The 12677-nt window shown below is 42.1% G+C and overlaps 1 long non-coding RNA gene across 1 annotated transcript; it reads left to right on the forward strand.

The window, feature by feature from the left end:
* The first annotated feature begins 3803 nt into the window (after window positions 1-3803).
* LOC139438328 (uncharacterized) lies at window positions 3804-5088 on the forward strand. Its single transcript, XR_011648031.1, has 2 exons — window positions 3804-4118; window positions 4956-5088. It is a non-coding gene; the product is annotated as an uncharacterized lncRNA (long non-coding RNA).
* The last annotated feature ends 7589 nt before the right edge of the window (window positions 5089-12677 follow it).

A 12677-nucleotide genomic window follows, 5' to 3' on the forward strand; every position in this document is an offset into this window, starting at 1 on the left:
CTACCCTGTGAGTTGGATGTGGCCAGCACCATTATTAGCTTCAGGTGGGGTCTGTGGCAGAGGCAACACTCTAAGCAAATACCCTTTGGGTTTTGGTCCCAGTTGTGGAAGGAGTCCAAATTCTGATGTAGTCCCTTGAGAGAGCAATGGTATACACATACCATGCCCGTTGCACATGGAGGGCTTAACTCAATAGTGTCCGGTCACTCTGAAAACCACCATTCCTATCCAGGGGTGGGCTGCAAACACTAGAAACAAGACAGGAACCATGGAATGCTGTGGCTGCCCTCCGTGGGGGAGACATGTGTGCAGGGACATCTGGGACACCTGCCAGCGGTGACTGCTAACTATCACATCCCCACCCACTCCTCTAACACCCCTCCTGGGAAAGGGGAGGCAGATACCCTTGCCAAGAGTTGAAACCTGAGAAGCAGCAGAGTAGCTCCACAGGAAAAGCAGGCATCATGGCTACGAGACCCCGTGGCAGCAATTCCAGCTGCCTGTTACTCACCAGCAGCTCGTGGACATCACCCACGAGTGCCCGTCATGCTCACTCCAACGACTGCAGCAATTACCTCACCGGATGGGACATACTGGCCGAGCACAGCCTCCAGTAGCACCACGGCAAGTGGATTACATCAGTCCCCAGCCACACTCCGAAGGGGCAAGGTATGCTTTCACTGCCACAGACACTCCCTCAGCAGGACTCCTGTAACCAGCAAGCCTAGAAAAAGTAATGCCCTAATCGGGGTGCCAGCCCAAACTGACTGTAACCAAGAAACCCCACTTCCTGGCCACCTCACACAGATTTCGGCGGTACATCAGAGCACTGTTCAAACTTCCCATCTGCCTTATAACCCCACTGGTGGGGATCTTAGAGAAAGGATGAATAGCCTTTAAAGGAGGAGACAAAAAGCAGTAGGGATCTTTACAACAATTCAGCTAAAAAGCCCTCTCCAACCGTAACCTGTTTAAATTGAGCACCTCAGGCTACAGCCCCTGCTCCAACTGAAATGCTAATAGCAAGACCCATGCAAACCTTGAGAATACAAATTAAAGGACCAGTAGCCCTCCAGCCCAAAGGGGAAGTATTAGAAATCTGTTGCTGCCGATGCCTCAAACCATACAAGCTGAGAAAATGAGGTCACCTCATGGTGGCACCCGCTGGTGCTGGTCTGTGCAGCCTCACTGGCTGGGAATCTTAAACCCTTGGGGAAGAGGAGTCACCCAAAACATTACCATAAAGCCACAAGGAAATTTAAGTATCTTTTAGTATTCGTAAACACCTTTTCAGGATGAGTGGAAGGCTTTCCCTTCTGCACAAAACAGGTTTCCAGGGTAAATAATTTCCTCCTCCAGGGATCATCCTGAAGTTTGGATGCCTTGAACAACTCAGAATAGGAACCTGCTTTTATTTCAGCTGTGGTGCAAGGTGTCAACCAGTGTCTCAGAATTAAGTGGAAACTGCATGTAGCAGGGAGACCTGAGTTGTCAGGAAAGTGGTAAAGGATGAACTATACTTTAAAGAAAACCTTGTATACTATTGGTCAAGAGGCACAGTTTTTCACAATTAAAAAATTGGCAAGGTGGGGAAGGGGCTGTGGCTCAATCAATTGGGTTCCTGGCTAATGTATGCGAGCCCCCAGGTTTGGTCCTGGGACCTCCTTTTGAAGGTAGGCTCACCCACACGCTGTGGAGAACCACCAGCACACATGCCACGGGGTGCTGCCCGGCCCACAAACACCACAGAGAGCTGACTCAGTAAGGTGACGCAACAACAAAGTGACACGCTGTGGCAGCGGCGGTCTGAGCCTGGCCAAGGGACGGGCGGCCTTGGGCCAGGCAACTCTTCCCGGAGGCAAGGGCGAGGTGGGAGACTTGGCCGAGTCTCCGAGTCTCCGGCGGAGGAGTGCAAGGTGTGGAGGGCGGCGGGGACGAAGGAGACGAGACACCCTTGTGGAGCTGTAACAGAGCCGTTTATTGGGGAATGTACAGAGATTATATAGGGCTGTGGCGGAGGGGCGGGCAGAGTTCTTGCTGGGATGCCGTATAAGGCGTGCTGGGGAGACTTTCGATGAGCATTGGTAAGGAGCAACACGGAACTGCTAGGAGGGGGGGTACGGGAAGGGGCGGGAATGGCGTCACAGCGAGGGGAGGCGGGAAGAGGAGGGGGAAGGGGGAGTGGGGGAGCCGTCCGGATGTTGCCTTTTGGCGGGAACAGTGGGCGTAGCCTAGATGACTGGGCAGGCTTTGGAGCGCCGCATACCAACGGTCTGAGAACGTGGCATCCGTACGGACCGCTTCGTAGTGGGCCTGGGCAGGCTGAGGGCTTGCGCCCTACCAGCCCTTCCCTTGACCACTGGCTCCAGGTTACGCGTCTACCTTCCGCCAGGGCTGGCCCCTACTGAGGAGGAGGCTATCCCACAACACGCAAAAACATAGAAGAGCACACAGTGAGTGGAGACACAGAGCAGACAGCAAAATAAGCCACAAGGGGGGGAGGAAGTAAATGAAAAATAAATACACAGAAGAATGCACAGCAAATGGACAGAGAGCAGACAGCATGCAAATGGCCATTAGGTGTGTGGGGGTAAAATATTGATTTAAAAAAATTGGCAAGATGCAGGAAAACACATTTCTCCAATAAAGTTCTTCAAATAAGATGCACATGAACATGATCAATGCTATTAGTCAAATGGGAAAATGCAAATCAAGCACACAATATGATACCTCTTCACACACAGTTAGTTGACTGTTTCTTTTAAAAGAAGGGAAGATACTTGTTGAGGAAGTTTGAAATTGAAATCGTCATAGAGCACAGGTAGAAATTTAATATGAGTCTTGGTTCTTTTAAATCGAAATGCCTTCGTAGTCATGAGGCCATAAAAAATAATGGAACCACTGGTAGCCAGCATTTTTATTATGGAAGAGAACCAATATAAACTCCCCTTTGATTTTCCTTCATTTGTGATGTGAATTTAATTATGCATTCTGCTTGTTCTTCCTTCTAGAATTCAAAGTAAACTTTCCACCTCAGTAAACTCTGCACCCATTCTACATGTCAGTGGATATTATAGTCTGCATGTATAACCCAGGATTTGAATTTTTAATTCTAAATTCTCTTCTAAATGCCAATGTCCTTCTCCAGAAGTGCACACATTTTGCCCTGGACTTCTTCCTTTTGTCATGGTTGTGAGCAATCCTTTTACACCATGCCTTCTCCCACCTTTTGTTGTTCTTGTCTAGGCTGGGAAGGCAACTTTTATTTTCATAGCCAGTGCTATAATTCAGGCCTCTTGTTTGTTGCCATGAGCAGACTGACATTTTAAGGCATTTTAATGCTAAACTGCCTTTGTTAAAAAACATTCCCTGTTTCACTTTTCTCTAACTACTCCTCTTTTACTTATAAACATTGTTTTCTGGATGCAAACAAGATTTCATTGAAATGCCCTGATATCATAAAGAAATACAAATATTTAACCTGCCTGGAGTGCTGGACTACATATGGGGAGAAAGGAAATGCAGTAGAAAGAGTTTTAGCAGGATGGTGAGAAGAGAAGATGCGGTAGGGACATTGCTAAGGTCTTCTAATCCTAAAACTAAGTCATGGATTAAACCCCTCTTTTCCCCTTCTCTCTCTAATAGGGAAATAAAATGTCAAGTCATTTGTGTTGTGTTACATGGGTCCAAATCCAAAGTATAAATGTGTAAGAGACCGGATGCTTGTCTTCTAGTACCCAAGGTCTCCCATCCTTGTCATCCGCTGAATTGGTGTCCTTACTTTCTTACCTTTTTCAGGAAGCCACCTGGCTAGTTCTCACCAGAGGATAGTGGATAAGAACGATGTTTACCGTGTACAACTGGCCTCCTCTAACCTTTCTGTCCAATTGCAAGCCCTAATTGTCCTCCACCTGCTTTGTACCTGCCAATGGCCTTCTCAGCCTAGGACTTTGTAGGACTCATTGGGACAGATGCCTGCCCCTCCCCAGTGCTCAGGAAAACACACATTGCTCATGGAGTTGAGCAGAGAATGACCTTTGTTGGGGGAGCCACAGATGACCTCTCCTGACCAACGCAATGATCACACCTGAACTTGTTTCTCAGCTCTCATATTCTGGGTAAGTCACTGTCAAACTCAGTTGACTCATTGTTTAGAGAGTAGTTGAGGTTACCTCTCCTCCTTTATATGTTGGAGGGAACCAGAGGCAATCTCTGAAAGTGATTATAAAAACCATCAGTTCCTAGAAAATATTTGGTTCTGATGTGGATATAACCATGGCTTCCTCTGTAATGTGATCTTGGTTTTGGGGCATCCCTGTCAACATCAAACTCTATCTGGTAAATCAATTTTGTCAATGTTTATTTAAAACCCTTTCTTTCTGCAGTTGACATTATCTCTTATATGCCTAGAAAGCAAGGCAATCATAAAATGGTTATATTCATGTGTTATGGTGAATGTTTCCTATAACTCATACGAGCTGAAAATAACTCAAATGAGTTTGTTTATTTTGGTTGCATAGATTGGTGTTGAATAAAAGCTCAATTATATAGATACAGATGTAGATTATAAAGATAAATACAGATAGATGATCGATAGAAACTAGATAGATATTAGAGATAGATGATTGATATATGAGACAGACGGATCGATAGATTGATCAATAGATAGATAGAAGATAGCTAGATAGATGTACAGCTAGCTAGCTAAGTATAGAAAGATTACTTTTCTTCCTGTCTTTCCAAACACTTGTTGTTTGGTTAAATGAAAATAATAACAAACTCACCACTCAACCTTACTTATTTCTTATAAAATATAACATTTGAGATTATTAGTTCCTAAAGAAAGGTGCAACTTTGTGAAATAATGGCAACATTATTTTCATGCAGTGAAATAACCTTTCTCCATGTATTTGTGTTTTAAACACCACCAGAATGACTTACCTTTCTCTTTTCAGTCTGATAAGTCCACACCGAATTTTAGAGACACCTGCATGACTGGGTCAGCTAGACACAGAACCATGGAACATTATTGGTGGGGCAACTTGTAGCACAACTTTCCTTCAAATAAATTACCTTCTTTGGAGTCTACGTCTCTTTCCCCCCGTTGCTATGATTTAAAGTAAACTGAAAGAAGAGACATCAACATGCGAAAGTTGTGATTCTATGGGAAAAAAAAAAAAAAAGACACAAGCATCACATGAGGTGAGAAGGCAGGATTAACTGTGTCAGTTTTCTTACCTTAAGACCTTAACATCTCATGATTGGCAGAAACAACTCTATCATTTAGTACTGAAGATGATAAAAGTGGAGAGCTGAGTTGTGATATAAATTCAATGGATGAATATGTCTCTCAGCATCACTTGGCTAAGCACTAAGGGCATTGGGGTATAATAATGCCCCAAGAGACTTCCTCAACCTAACCCCTAGAACCTGGGATGATGTTTGCCACATAGCAAAGTGAAATTTGCTGATGGGGATAGATGAAGGTTCTTAATACGGTGAGATTATCCTGGAAATGCACATTTGGGACCAGTGTCATCACACGTGTCCTTATAAGACAGAAGAGGCAAGGAACAGAAAAAGATTTAATGATGGGTGCAGAGGGGGGAATGATGCACTTTGAAGATGGAGGAAGGGACTGTTCGGGCCAAAGCATGTGAGCAGTTTGTAGAATCTGAAAAAAGCAAGGAAATGGACTCTCCCCCAAGACACTAGAAGGGATGAAGCCCTGCCAAGGCACTTTGTACAGCTCACTTCCAGATCAAGTAGATAATAAATGTTTTGTCTCAAGTCACCAAATGGTATTAATTTGTTATAGCAGCAATCAGAAACTCATACAGCACCTCAACAACCCCTAGGTAGTTCTGTTTGTATTCATCCACTGCTTACTCTTTTCCCTACCTTGTGCAGTGCTCCTTATGGGAAATAGTGCTTAAAACTTGAGTCCATCCTGTTTTCACACCAGTGTTCTATAAGAAAGAATCAAAATTTTCAAGACACATAGTCCAACTAAAAGGATAAAGAGGATGGTGATAGTGTTACCAGATTTTATCTAGGTTCTTGGCTATGCTGCAGAAATGAATTTCAAGAGCATGCCAGATGTGTTAGGTCAGTAATTTATTCAGGTAGGGAGGGAAGAGAAATGGGAGAAAATAACAGAACGGGAGACCCAGGTAGAGAGGAAGGGGTAAAAAGGGGTAAAGAGGGCTGATTTACAACCTACATTTCCCCATTATAGATTATGAATCCCCAGGTTTACTTGCATTGCCACATGGCAGAGAAAAATGGCTAGGGTGGTGCACAGAGGACAGGGATGGGTCCAGAAGAAAGAGAGCAGGGCGAGAGCACTCAGGCCTTGTGATCTGCTTTATAAACTATTAATTATTCCATTTGCTAATGGCATTCCTTTGCTAATGGCATGGCAGGGTTCCAGCTGTTTGCTGTTGGTTTGCTTTATAAACTATTAATTATTCCACCCCTTTGCTAATGGCATGGCAGTGTTCCAGCTGTTTGCTGTTGGTTTGCTTTATAAACTATTAATTATTCCACCCCTTTGCTAATGGCATGGGAGGGTTCCAGCTGTTTGCTGTTTTGACTGATTACCCTACCCATCAATCCCTTAGGAGGACCCAATGATAAAGTCTGTAGGGAACATCTGGGGCTTTCCCTTGCTCCCAGAAGAAGAAGTCTTTTTCTGGATAACAGAATCTTGAGGATGGGCATCTTTCAGCAGCCAGCTTGGGGGTTACTGATGTCACGTCAGGTTCCAGATCCATCCATTAATTCCCATATACTAGCCTGCTTTGGAAAGTGGGCCCCAAAAGGGCCATGACATAAAGGACCATAAGAGTGAGAAAGGCCAGGTACCTTCAGAGGCTACTTCCTCCCAAAGTTGATGGGAAATAGCACTTTTCCTGGACTTCTTTTATGCTGCTGGTTTACTCTAGGGAGAGGTTGTGGTAGACCTGCTGGGTTTGGTATAAAGTGCCTACCCCACTTCCACAGCAGAGGTTATGCTTAGGGCAGCTAGGAGAGGTGTGGAAACAGGCACTGCCCTAGACATAAACTCATAAAGACAATGTAGGCAGCAACAAGTCAAGCACACGGCAAGCAAAATAAAGACAATACTTAAGAGAGTTGTTCCTTTATCTTACAGGCACATTCCTTAACTACTTAGAAAATGAAGACTTTTAACATGTTCAGTATCCCTCTGCATATGATCTAGAATAGAAAAGATATCATCATAATCATCAGGCATACAGGTACAGCACTTAATACTAATTAATGCACAAGTTCCTCTTTGAGCTGTAGTTAATAGACCTAAGGTCCAGGTTTGCATATGTTTTCTCTCCATGGAAGTAGGCCATAATGCCAATTTTGCTTCAGTTCTGCTCACAGTACTCTGATGGTTATTGTTCCACTTGGTATGTCCTTCATGGAGCCAGCATGCTGCAGCACCATTGACCCAAAGAATAAGCTAGGAAGGTGGGCTCCAGTATTTCACTGACCTGGTGCCTAGTGCCCTGTGGAGCATTCTTAAAGAGAAGAGCCAAGGATTTGACTGTAGATGTTAACCACACTTACAAAGTCCCTTCTCAGTAATACCTGGATTCATTTTTGATTCATAACTAGGTATAAAGGCCAGTCAAGTTGAACATACAAAACTCACCATCTATTACCTTTTTCTTCCAACTTGCAGAACTCTTTTTAGCATCACTTGTAGGGTCAGTTTACTCTGTTCATCAATGTGCTTTCTGAACACTAGAGAAACAATTGAGTTAGTAGTAGGAATCAGATGAGATAAAAGTGTCTGGACAGAAGTTTTTAGGAATAATGCTTTGGTAACTTGTTGGGGTGACTTTTTCAGTTACCTTGATTTTTGAATTTGAAATGATGTTTCAATAATTTTAAAAAACTCACCACCACAGGTCTTAGGATAGAACTGCTCTACAAATTAGAGTTATAGGTAACAGGCATACCTTGGATGACCATTAGGGTAAACTGGAAAACAAGACTTGACAGCACACCTGAAACATTTAACAAAATTTCTCAGACAAAAATGGGGACAGATTTTGAAAATCAAGTTTTAGCATAGGTTTGAGAACCACTGGAATTTTGTTCCAACACTTGTCTTTCCCTCAGGCCTGAGTGGACTAAGCAATGCTGATGCCATTTTTTGGACACACACTGGCAGTAAGTCCAAAAACTGGGCATTCAGATTCTCAATCTTTTGCGTCTCTGCACTGATGTTTCTCTAACATCTAACTACAACCCGTAAGTATTTGTTTAGACCATTTTTAAAGAAAATGCTGAAAGTCTGGTTAGACACATTACTATATCCTTCCTTTGGTGTATAATCCCTCTTTACCATTTGGGAGGTTCCTACAATAGTAGCTAGGCTCCCCATTAAGGCTTTGGTGGGGTTTTCCTCTTCAGTGATCACTCCTAGGTCTTTGATAGACTGAAAAGGCAGATGCCTGCCTTTCCCCAGTGCTAGGGAAAACCAACTCATTCTCAGAAGTGAGCAGGGAATGAGCTTTGTTGGGTGAAGCCACTAATGACCTCATTCTCTTACGTCTTTTGTTTTTTTAATTTGTAAAAGGAAATGAGAGAAAGCTGTCCTTGAAATCCCAACACTGTTTAATTCAGGTATTATTCTGAAGTCATTCTTGCTTATTGGTTGCTTATTGGTTTGTACTTTGCTTCCCCATATGCACACGCTTGTAAAACTGGGGAGCCAAAAATGGAAAATCCAAGTTTCTTGAAGAGCAGTGTATGGCACATTCCAAAGGGATGAGGCTGAATTGTACCCTGTTTATGAGGGACCACAGCAGACTTTAGTCCCTTAATTATCTCCAGCCATGACTAAAAAGTGTTCCTTGCCCTTCAGAACAAGGTCCAAACACAGATCTCTATTTTGCTTTCCATTCGCAGGCCCCAAGATAATTTCCACACTTCTGACCTTCAAAAGTGAAACTGCAAAGAGAAAGGAGCATGCAATGACTTCCTTTCAAAGATATGGAGTAGGACTTGGACTTCCCTTTCTGTTTCAATTTTCCAATTTCATTCAGGGTTTAAGAAGAAAGTGTCCTTGTGGTAGTCAGACTAATGTCCACATCCTCATTCTGGAAACTGTGTGTGTTTTGTTTGTTTGTTTTTTATGTGTGTGTTTGTGGTTTTTTTTGGTTTTTTTTTTTTTGTACCTTCCATGGCACAAGAGACTTTGAGAGATGATTAGATGATGGTCTCGAAGCAGGGAGGTTTTCTTAGATTATCCAGGTGGACCCAAAGTCATCTCAAGAGTCTTTTTAGGGGGGAGATAGAAAGGTCTAAGAGAGATTTGAAGATGTTCAGCTGTGGGCTTTGAAGATGGAGGAAGGGACCAAGAGCCAGTGAATGAAGAGAGCATCTAAAAGCTGGAGAAAGTAGATGTTTTAGTTTCCTGGACTGCTCAAGTAAATGCCATGAAATGGGTTGGCTTAAACAATGGGAATTTATTAGCTAATGGGTTTCAGGTTGGAAACACGTCCAAAACAAGGTATTGTCAAGGTTATGCTTTCTCTCCAAGACTGCTGCATGCTGTCGATGACTGCTGGTGATGTTTGGTCCTTAACTTGTCAAATGGCAAGATACATGGTGACATCAGCTGGTCTCTTCCATGTTTCATTGATTTCAGTTTCTGGCTGCTCTGTCTGGTGTCTTCCTTTTTTTATCTACCAGATAGGAACTTGGCCATAGAATTGACGTGAATAATTAATAAGCAATAATTATTGTAATGATAAATAACACAATAATATTATACTTATCAACTACATTTATAAATTATAAATTAAGAATTTATAACTTAAGAAATTAATACTTCAAAGTGTCTGGCATTTAGTGGGATCTTACTAGGCTTTAGCAATCAATAGAATTGGTTATCCACTGAATAAAACTTTAGACAGTTATGAAGAGGTTGAGTGATAAAATGATTAAAAAAGTACACTCTGGATTTCTGCAATTTAAATTTCAAGTGGTTTTCCACTAAATTTGATTCTGCCCATTAACCAGAATATATCCAGGTTATACTTTGAAAGTATTACATACCTTCTAATTTCTCCTCCAAAATGAATACTTTCTTAGCTCCATCTGTAAAACTGCCTTTCATATCCACCTTTTGAACAATGTCACAATCAAGAAGTAGAAATTTTAATGCATCTTTTAAAATTATTTCTGAAAATTACCATTTGATATATGCTATTCATTCCAATCCTGCATATGTGGAGGTTAAATTATTTTCTGGAAAACTAAATGAATACTTTGAAGTTATTCAAATTCAAATATGCACCAAAGACCACTTCTGAAAAGATGAAGATTGAGATTTCAAAAAAATTACCGTATATTATGTGAATTTACTTTCAGTTTTAAGGAAAAATGTTAGTTTTCAATATTCTTCATGGCAGATTTTTTTCTACTTGCAAAATAAACTTAGTTCAAAATGAAATATATTATTTAGGTTGAAAGGCTTTTATTAAATTGGAAACAATGAATATTCAGTTGCCTGGAACCAGCATTTAGAGGTTAAAAGTCAATAGTCCTAGAAATAGTATGTTTTAATTCATTATCGTCAAATTTTAGGCATTTTCATTATTTCTTTATGCATATAAAAGCAGATGGGATACATTGAATAGTCTCCAACTTAAAAACATGGATGGAATTTACAGATCTCTAGTAAAGAAAACATAGCAACCGAAGCTCTGCTTTTTTCCTGAAAATGGGCTAGTGCTTTTTAGTAGTCCTGTTTCAAAATGAACTCTTTCATTTTTCTCTCTGCAACTTGCCTACAGAACAGGTGCTCAACCATTTAAGCTACATTTGCTCCCCTCAATTTATGCTTTTAAAATGAAATTTAAGCAAGCATTTAACATTCATCTAGTAACAAAAATGAAGAATACTATATTACCATACTTGCCATGTACTGTCTAGAACTACATTTGTATATATACTGCAAATACATACATATGTACCTATTAAGGAGTAACATGGTTTTTGTAACATTATAACACATTCCTCAGCAACCAAACCTGACTTGTAAATACCAAGATCATTCACTAGGACACCTGGAACCACAGTTAGAAAATGAAAGACTAAATGGATGCTTGGCATTGCTGGGAAATGGTACCTTTTACTCTACAGTCCTGTGCACCAGGGGTTGGCAGGCTGTTTCTGCAAATTTCCCATTAGTGAATATTTTGGATTCCCTAGTTAAGAGGTAAAAATCTAGGGTATTATGTAGACACATATATAGCTGCTGACAGCACAACCATTTGAAACATAAACCACAGCTTGTCCAAACTTCTTCTTTACTTATTCTGAGAATAAAGGTTTGAGACCTGAATGGATTTTTTTTCCCCATTCACCAAACCCTTCTGCAGCTAAAATCCTTGCATGCTCCGAAGCAGTAACCATTTCCAACCTATTCACGGACCTTCCAGACATCGGGTCACTGTTACCACTGGTTTCAGGGATATTGGATGAGACGTGAAGATTTGGAGGTCAGGAAAGGTGTTAGTCATAGAAACATATCTTTAGGGTGAGACTTAATGCTGCACTAGAATTCAACAGTGGGTCTCAAGGATGTTACTTTAGACAGAGGTTCTCCAGTGTCAGTGATTTTTTCCTTGTGTTTGCTTTTGTAATACGTAATTCTGTAGAATATAAATAATTAGGGATAGGGACCCCTTATTTCCAGGTCTACGAACAGTACTGAATAAAGAGTTTTAGAAGCACAAACCACGATTAAATATGTTCTCAATTCCCTGGCTCTGGGATAACGTCTCATTTTCTTAAGGTCCTTGTTAAAATCATGAGTAAAAACCCTGTTACAGAACTGCTGTGAGGATGAAATGATGTAACAGGAGCTCATTTGTTCAGTCCTTGTGGAATGAAAGTTTTCACAGACAAGATGCGACTTGGTTTAAGCTTGCTGGTGACTAAAAACGGCACGAATTTCAAGCAGAGGAAGCTGCAAGGAATGAAGGAGTGGATTAGTGGGGAGAGTGAGAATTTGTATTCTTGAATAAGAATCGGGGTTTTGAAAGTGAGACGGGAACAGCACCATAAGAGCTAACGGGATAAGTCCAGGTGACCCTGACAGTGTCACCGGGTGCATTTGGAGTCAGTAAATGAGCATCATAATCATTGGGTAAAAGAAAGATGTTAAGAGGCTCTTCAGGTTCCTCATCGATGAGAGGATAAACTGATTTTTCTTTAAAAAGTTCAAACCTTCTCCAACAAATGTAGACACGTTTCCAGAACCTGGAAAACACTCCCTGGTACCCCAGAGCTCTCCGTCCAATCTGGAGATAAGGGGTCCCAGGAGAGACTACAGGCACCTTGACCACACAATGCCCTCCCACTGGCCAGCGTGCCTGACCAGAGCCAGCCTCTGCCCGTCACAGACCCTCGGGGTCCGCAGTCAGGGAGTCGCCAGGCCCACGACCTCTCGAGCCTCTCTGACGGCAGGGAGGAGCCAGTGGATGAGGATGTGACACTGGGACTTGCGGCGTTTTCATACTGTCCCTTAGTCCGGGATGCTCCCCTCCCGCTGAGTTGAGCCTGTGCCCAGTGTTGGCCGGCATGTAAAGTTAATTCCTCGGTGGAGAGTATTCCTACGAATCTCTCTCTGTACTGGAAAT

This window comes from Dasypus novemcinctus, chromosome Y (assembly GCF_030445035.2).
Source record: "Dasypus novemcinctus isolate mDasNov1 chromosome Y, mDasNov1.1.hap2, whole genome shotgun sequence".
NCBI classification, from domain to species: domain Eukaryota; kingdom Metazoa; phylum Chordata; class Mammalia; order Cingulata; family Dasypodidae; genus Dasypus; species Dasypus novemcinctus.